We start from the raw sequence: 9,731 nt of genomic DNA on the forward strand, positions 1-9,731 counted from the left end.
TTGAGGCTATTCAAGGATTATATCATCCTTATGATGCTCATATTTGTGGATGCCACAGATGAGCACTTACTATTTCTTGTCTTCTTTGTTGATGCATACTCGGTGTACTTGTAATGTACTGCCTGTGCAGACTTAAATCAAACTGGAGGGTACGTAGATGTCTGCATGGAGTTTAGCATTCACGCTCATGCTTAAATTGTTCTGAGGTGAATCTATGTTTGGTGTGACCGAAGAGGATGCAAAGGACAGGGTGAGATGGAGGCAGATGATCAGCTGTGGTGACCACTAAAGGGAGTAGCCAGAACAAGAAGTGGTCAGTGTGGCTGCCAGCATTTATACATGTATAGTGTGTTTTGACAGCCATGTGTAGTTGCATGGAGGATGTACTTGCATATTAGATTAACTGGCAGTTCTAAGGCTACGTCCACACTAATGTGTTTTCGTTTGAAAACGCATTGTTTTCTCTCCATTTTGTTTTCACTGATGGAAAACGCAGTGCTTTGAAAACGCTCTCGAAAACTTGTGCATTTGAAAATGGTACTTTAACGTCACAGTGTGGACGGCAAAAATGGAGACTTTCTAAAACGATGACGCATGTTAGTGATATGATGCAGTCATGTGACCAATTAAACTGAGGCATTATTCAGCAGTTGTTTTGTTTGCTCTCAATTTTGACAGCCCTATTAAAGATTAATGTCAGTCTGTAGAGTTGGATGTCTCGAGTCCGGTCTTGGTCTTGTCTTGGTCTCGACGGACTTTGGTCTTGGTCTTTTCTTGGTCTGGGATCCCTTGGTCTTGTCTTGGTCTCGCTGTCTGGGTATTGCTGTCTCATATCGACATAGTTGTCGGGAGATTTGGAGTCAACAGTATCCATGACGTACAACGTAACGTTTGATAATGTGTCCTGCACAAAAGCATCAGCTCTAAGAGCCGTGCTTAGAGAGTGCTTTGTAGTAAATCAGAAGAATCGACTCCCATTGAACAAGAGCCAGCTCTTCACTTAATTTCCTTTCGCTGCTCAGCTCTCACACAGTGGCTCAGCTATGCTCCAATCCCTCCATATTGTGGCCAATCACATGCGAGGATATTGGATAATATTATTATGTGAAAAACAAAGAGAGTGAACAAACAAAGCAGCATCTGGCTGCAGTTTAAAGACTTTTTTGTCTTGGTCTCGTCTCGACTTTGTCTTGGTCTTGACTCGGTCTGTCTTGGTCTTGTCTTGGTCTCGATACCCTCTGGTCTTGGTATTGTCTTGGTCTTGGTTTAGGTGGTCTTGACGACAAGTCTATCAGTCTGTACATGCTCCAGATAGCTTTTCTTCAAATTCTTTAACGATCACTCGCTTTTCCAACTTTGTACTTTTGTGTTACTCGCAGCAATAACTCAACCTCATTGTTGGTCCATTTAAAAAAACTTTAGAAGAGCCGGAAAGTAAATAAGCGGCAGACAGAAATGAGGCAGGTCGAATCTTCTTGTGTTTCACACATGCGCAGTACTGGAACGTAAGCGTTTTCGTCCGTTTCAATGTGGACGTGCAACTCTGTGAAAACCACTGGAAAGGATAGTGTGGACGCGTTTTCAAATCTATCCGGGCTAGTGTGGATGTAGCCTAAATTGGCGTAGGCGTGGATTGTTGTCTGTCTCTCGGCATGTCCTGGTTGGACCCCCTCCCCTTACCCGATGACAGCTGGACTCTAGCCAACCATGACCTAGAATCGCATAAGCAGAAGAAGATGGATGGCTGTGTCGTGTTTTGGAGGTTTTACATTCAGTGAACTTTCAAAGTTTGTCTTTGGACATTGGCCATTTGGTTCACTCATTTTCAGCCCAGCCTGTCTACCACATCTTTTTCAGAGGAATGTTTTTGTTTGTAACAGCACTTAATTCTGACCTCTGAGTCATTCAAATAATTAAAAAAAAAAGCTTAAAATGGCACCTAAGGGATGGACCAGCATTGTGTCTATTAATGACAACTTGGCAAATAAGCAGTTTTAAATTGTGTCTTGAGGTACTTTTTAAGTTGAATCTACAAAGAAAGAAAGAAAGAAAGAAGAAGATAACATGCTCTGACAAGCATAAAACTGTAGTTTTGTTCCAACAAGATGATTCTCAGAGAGCAAGTAGGTAGAAATCTTGCATATATTGACATGACAGTAAAACTCCAGGAAATAGGGGGCAAAAAATCCAGCAAAACCTGACTCAGGGCCTGAAAGATGCATCTTGCCCTTTATCTGACCCATCTACTGTTCGCCAAAGCCATTCTTAAGGAAGGAAACAGGAGAGAGGCAAAGCAATGAGTGTCTACAGCCATCTGTGAAGCATGGTAGAGGCTCTGTCATGGTTTGATGCTGAATTTCAGCGAGTGGTGTTAGAGATCTTGTCAAAAGTGGCAGAATTCTGTATGCAGAAAAGTATTATCAGCTCTTATTCCACCACGCAAACAAATCTGTAAAGCATCCTTGTTTTCAAACCTGACAATGATCCCAAACACACTGCCAAATGCAGTAAATCCATACCTGCAACGAAAAACACACAATGGAACACTATCAGCCATAGATTGGCCTCCCCAGAACCCTCAACATTACTGACGAAGTGAAGGAATCATCTTAACAGAGAACAGAACAAAAGACCATACCAAATATTGTATTTCATGATTTTTTAAATTGTTCAAACAAATTGTCCAAACTCTGTTTTTGCCTTAAATATTGTAAATCCATGTTTGCAGAGTAGAATTCCAAACCACAGCACTATCTTTGCACCTATTTTCCTAGCAAAATATAAAGAAACTAGTGATGGCTCAAAGGTTTTGCACAGTACTGCAAGAGATAGCAGCGCTGAGATGAACAGGGTGAGAGTTTTTAATACAACAATGACAATAAATAAACACACACACACACACACACACACACACACACACACACACACACACACACACACACACACACACACACACACACACACACACACACAATTGGAGGCGAGCTTCCGTCCAAGACATCTACAGGAAGCGGTGCCTGAGGAAAGTGGGGAGGATCATCAAGGACTCCAGTCACCCCAGCCATAAACTGCTCAGACTACTTCCATCAGGAACGAGGTTCTGCAGCATCCGGTCCCGTACCAGCAGACTGAGAGACAGCTTTTTCCACCAGGCCATCAGACTGCTGAACACTTCATAGACACCTCACCTTCACTACTGGAACTTCAACATTATGCACTACATACTGTACATTAATGCCACTGTTTTGCACAATATCCAACTACAAACCTCTGTATATTTTATATATTTTATTTTATTGTTTACTCTATTTAATTTGTAAAATATGTATACACACACGTAGAAAAACATATTTAGTATACACATAATGCATATACTATTATATATTGTACATATATTTATTAGTCTCAGATTTAGCCATTCTTATATTTTGCTTGTTTTACGTTATTGTATTTTTGCACAACTCTGTTGCTTGTGAAGCTCGCACACAAGAATTTCACTCACATGTACTGTACCAGTGTACTTGCACATGTGATGTGACAATAAAAGTGATTTGATTTGATTTGATTTGACTTGACACACACACACACACACACACACACACACACACACACACACTGTCCTTCCTATTTGTCATGTTTATATAATTATAGCCCAGGCTCTAAAATTTCTGAAACACTTCAACATGCCCTGACATATCTTCACCTAAAGTCACACCCCTCAGGGGCAACTTTCATTTTACCTCTGACTCATATCGCAGGTTAAGAATAGTGGTAATGCCTTGGAAAGCAAGCAAACTCACTATGAAACTATACACATAAATCTATAGATTACAGTTTCTGTACAGATTTATAACTGAGCTTATCAGGCAAGGAATCTATTAATATCCAAGGTATGGGTACAATAAATTAAAAATTTTAGCGTTAGTTATTATAGTGTTAAGAGTTCCTGCTCACCAAGACACAGTGCATGCTATGTAATGCTTCAGGAGATTTTAAATTACATTATTTTTTTCACTGTGGCAGGTCTGTTTAATCTTTTTTAATACTTGGCAGTTTTTTCTGAATAAAAGTGGGGCGAAGACTTCCGCAGTGAGCGTGATCAACAGGAAGTGGAGACACACAGCAGTGTAATATATAAAGTAATGAAGGGTTGACAGACTTTTGCACAGTAGCATATATCAGCTGTCCTGGAATAGGTTATGGAGTTAGTTATTATATAAAAAAGTGGATGGATTATGGTGCGTTGGGTGAACTGTCAGTACCACAAACACAAACTATTTTGTTTTAGTCAGTCCCACGTGTGCGATGAAAATGGTTCCAAACCAAATGAAAATAGAAAGGTTTTAATAGATTGAAGATACATTTAAAACATCACAATCTATAGAAAAAGATGAATGTATTCAGACCTTTTGTTCTGCTGTATGATGGCACAAAGAATCCGTATTACATCTCTGCTAATATTTTAAGATTTCAATACTCATGCAAGAGGAAGTGTTTCTATTTTTCCTGATAGATTGCAATTAATTGGCACAGATATGGTTCACACCCTGCTGTGAGTTAAGATTACTTGCTCCATATGTATTAGAGATCTTCCATCAATCACTGTATCTTCAGAGGGCCGTGCAGGCTGCTTTATCTGGACTAATGACATTAACGGCGATAGGATGACCGTGGAGGTGGCGGGTGTGAAACAGGCTACAGGGAGCCAGGACTCAGGTGTCTTTCCTGCCTGCCTCAGAGTCTCAGGTGGTCACAGAGGCGCTGTTTGCTGTGTAGGATCACCCAAGGGTGTCCGTTAAGCACAATGTGGCTCTTGTAGCCACTGCTGCCGCCCAGCTGCTCGTTTATCAGGTTTAATCAAAGCAGGACTAACGTGTGGTGCTGCTAATGAGGTTCATGAAACACAACATGTGCAAGAAAGATTTGGAGAGATTAAACACCCACTTAGTCAGTTTTTGGGGATTTATTCACTTTATGCTTGTGCGGAATACTGACTGACAGACAGACTTAAATGATACCAAATACCTCAAAGAATGTAACTGGGAGGAAAGTATAAAAATGACTCACGGTAAGAATGCAAACAGAATTCTTTAAAAATGAATTCACTTGGCTTTGTGTTTAAATTTAATACACATTACTTTTGTTCCAGCTGTCAGTGGGAGTATTTTTCATAAATTTTGTGTTTTGACATTTTTAAAAGGTTTTTGCAGCCTACTCCAGGGGTCCTTTGGTTTTTGGGTCAAAGCAGCATTTGTCTGTATATTTAATGAGTGCAGTCCTGCGGGCTTGTGTGTGGTGTGAGTGATAAACAGCCACCAACGCAACTTAGTCAGGTAACAGCCAGGTCTGCGCACCCACACGTACGTACACACACACACACACACACACACTACAACCTTTTTTTAAAAAAGGAAAAAAGCAGCAATAACCGCTGTTGTGTGTCATAAAAATAACTTCCATATCAACTGAAGAGTAAAACGTGAACAGTATTTTTATTCTGGACATTACCTTGAACCTGAGATCGATTGCTGATGCATAATTTACTCATCACAAAGATTGCCAAATAGATTAGGCAATGCTCCAAATTTAGAGTGCTCAGTCACAGTAAAGGTGTGCCACTGCTCTCCTCCGAGTATATTGTGTGTGTGTGTGTGTGTGTGTGTGTGTGTGTGGGCACTGACAGCAGAGACCTTTTGTTCACAAAATAAAACTGTTATTGTGACAACATGTGATAACAATGTAAAATGTTAAAACTCAAAGAAATTTTTCAGCGCAAACACCAAACAAAAGGCAGCAGAGTCTTTTCATAGCTTCCAGCTGCTGACTGCAAACAGTCGGTAGCCACCTTTGATAGTGTGTGTTCACTTCCTTCCTACTGTAGGCGCACTTACTAAGAAACAAAACTCTTAGAAGAATAAAAAGGAGGTGTTCTAGATAACTGGGATGGATGCTAAGAATTTTTGTACGCCTCTGTAAATGGTGCGTTGAACTTAAGTGACACAGAGAAGATGACTGACAGCAAACAGAAGAGCAACGTCTATGTGTTGCAGCACATATGAAAATATACAATATAAAAAACATTTAAAATATTCTACTTTTTTATCTCACAAACTATAAAAGACCCAGTAACATTTGGCGAGAAAGAAACAAAGCCAAGTTATAGATCATAAAGACACACTATCAAACACAATATGAGGGCAGAAGAGGCGTTTATATAATGATATTTGGTTATACTTGCATATAAAATAACAAATAAGTCGAGGGAAAAGATCTCCTACATCATCATACAAGGCAGGATGGATCCGTGTTTTCATGTTGCTTACACCAAATGATTATCCTAGCACCCAAATGTCACAGCAGAAATCAAAACTCATCAGACAGGAACATTTTTTCCATCTTCTATTATCCAATTTTAGTGAACACTTGTGAATTGTAGTCTCAATTTCAGTTTTTTGCTAACAGGAGTAGCACTCTTAAGTAGAATTGTCAGTGCATTCAGATGTTCTTCTGTATACCTTTGTTGAAACAAGTCATTACTAGAGTTACTGTTGCCTTCATATCAGCTTGAAGCTGTCTGCCCACTGAATTATTGGATATTTTGTCTTTTATACAATTCTCTGTAAACCCTAGTTTGTGTGGGAAAGTCTCAGTAGACCAGTAGTGTCTGAAATACTCAAACTAGCTCACCAGGCACCAACAAACATGCCACATTAAAAGTCACTCAACCCTGTAAGTGTATCATATTTGAAATATGAGTTTTCGAGGCCTCTAGATTATTAATGTGATTTTTTTCTCCTTTTTTCAAAAAAACAAAAACAAAAAACAAAAAACTGGATAAACTGATCAAAAATACCAGATTTTGCAAAAATGATACAAATTTAAAAGTCACATATGCCAATAGAAGTTTAATTCGTTGAAAAACAAAAAATATTAACAAAAGGTGTTACTGCGTCAAATTCCATTTCTTCTGATGCTGATGCTCAGTTTGAACTTCAGCAAGTCGCTTTGATCACGTCTACAAAGCTAACAAATAATATAATAATATTAGTAGATGTGAATACAAACTTTATTTCAATGTAAATGTTAATTCTAGTAAGTATACTCAACTTAAATCGGTTAAGTGGAACATGAGCACAAAAAAGGAGAACAAAAACAGTTCCTTTTTCTGTTGCCTACATTGCAGAGGGTGACTTTGCCTCTGAACAGGAGTGGGAGTGCGATTCAGCAGGTGGGGGACCCCTAAAATCAGTTGTAGGGGCTCAGTGTGGGGAAAACAATCACAACTCACCATAACTTCTATTAAGAGATCCAATAGATTTTCACAGGCTGCGATCAGATGAGCTGTGCGACTGCTGCTCTGAGGTTTACTGCTTTGTTTTTTTTTATTTACACAACTGAATTCAACCAGATGTCTGACCATGAGCACCACAGCCACTGTGCACCAGTCAAACTCTATTCTTTACTTTAAATCCATCACAGTACAGCAAACCTGCAGAGTATTTTCATACCTCAGTTTGTTTTGCAGAACATTTTGCAATAAGAAAAAAACAAAACAACTTCACATCATATGCAGATAAGATCTGGCTTTATAAAAAGCAAAATTCGCAGTTTATCAAATACCACTGAACAGATTTCACCTCTAAATATAACCTCTCTACTTCTTCTCCTCTCCTATCCTGCCCCGTCTTTCTTATCTTTCGCTATCTCTGAGTGAAGTTAGCTCATTCTTTTCTTGCGAAATACAGCAGCTGGATCTTTAGCTAGAAACACTGTTCAGGAGCGGTGGGTTTGTCAGTGCAGGCCATGGTTTAAACTTTGCCCTCCCTGATTCTTCATCCTCGTGGTCTTCTGCATGGCAACCGTATATGTCCTCCAGTCAGGGATCTTGTTCTGTGTAAAAAAACTCCTCCCTACTTCTTGTTTTATCTCTACAATCAGTGTCAGCTTTGACCCAACACCTTAGAGTTTCTGTGCCCCACTGTGCTATCACCAGTACAGGAACACCATCCTACCATAGCCTCCACAAATTCCTAAGGCAGCCTCTCCCTGATAGTGCTCTGTGTTAGTATCGGTGTGCAAGTCAACCTTCAACACCCAAGCCTTCACAATATGAAGTTAAATATGTGCATATTTCTAATAAGAAATGTATCAACTCTGAATATGAATATGAATATGAATGAATATACATTGTAATTAATGTTAAAAAGAAACTTTATTTCTAACACACACAAACAGTTAATGTGTTTGCTGATGTTTGTTGAGCTGATAGAAACATTGCATTTGAAATTACCTGCCACTTAAAAAAATGTTTTTCCCGTTATGCTCCTCGTACTCCTCTTTTAAGTGAAATACTGCAAAAACAACTTATGGAGACTCAAATCAATTTGAAGGCTCGCAGTGACATGAAAAAAAACAACTCTCCTCAAATGCCTAAAATCAAAAGTAATGAACCTGTCCTGAAAAGGAGTAGAAACTAGATACTTGTTTAAAAATTTAAGAAAAAAATACAACTGTGTGCTTTTAGTGCAGGTATGTAGTTTCCTGCAGACAACTAGCAGTTTTTCTCAGAAAAACCCATCTGCCTGTTTTAACGTAAAGTAAGGTTGTGGCTGAAACTTCCTCTGCAATGCTGCCAAACCAGCAATACTGAGGTTTTATTCCCCCCCACCACACACACACACAGAAAAAAACCCCTCCATTCGATCCACCCTGCAGACATGCAAGGTGCACTGCCAGGGTACTTATGATTTGACGTCACATTTGATATGATATGTCACACATAGACAACACCGACCTAAATGTTCTACAGCACAAGCAGAAGGCGCGTATATCACAATATACAATCCAACCATCAGGGCCCCAAGGTCACCGTCTGTGTCTTAGGAATGTGACTGACTGAAGCTTTTAAATTGTTTCACAGCACATAAAACAGATTAAACAGACTGATCTCATCATATTTTACATTCTAGAAGTATATTCATATATTGAGGATCAACTACTATATTGTTTAAGCTTTTCATCAGTATAAATAATATGCATTTTAGATTTTTTTTATCGTTACCCATTAATAACCCTCTTGAGGCAGGACAGGTAATTTTGAAACCTTAGCATCAACACTAATTTCACCAAAATATAAACTTCATTACAATAAACTGGTCGGTCAGAATTATGTTGTTTCTAAACCAAATATCTAGAGTTGCTGGTACTGCATGCATGTGAAGCCTGACATGCTGCAGACAAAAACCACATGCAAAAATCAGGATTAAGATTGAATTTATAATCTTAAAAAGAAAATTATATGAGAAAATCACAGTGAAAACTTTAAATCAACCCCGCCCCCCTCATTTTAAAAAACAGTTTGTGCAGTAAGGGGAAGAAGGGGTTGAAATTCTTTGTCATTGGCCTGTTCAAGCTTCCTCTTACAGCAACAATAGCACCCTTGTAGCTCTTTGGTCAGACCCTGGCAGCGATGTCCTTGGGTCCTGTGACTTTGCCCGTCTGTTCATTCCGCTTGCCTAATCCAAGTGCTCGCTTTCTCAGACTGATGCGAGAAGATCAGAAGAATGTGTGACCACAGAAAGCCAATAAAACACATAGATTAGACAGTAAATATAAGCTTTAACTGGATTTGCTGACTTATTCACAATTAAAACCATCACCTTACAGATATATGGCTGTCAGGCAATATATTTTATTTTATAATATATCTATCTATCTATATATATATATAT

The sequence above is a fragment of the Neolamprologus multifasciatus genome, chromosome 13, assembly GCF_963576455.1.
Source record: "Neolamprologus multifasciatus chromosome 13, fNeoMul1.2, whole genome shotgun sequence".
NCBI lineage: Eukaryota > Metazoa > Chordata > Actinopteri > Cichliformes > Cichlidae > Neolamprologus > Neolamprologus multifasciatus.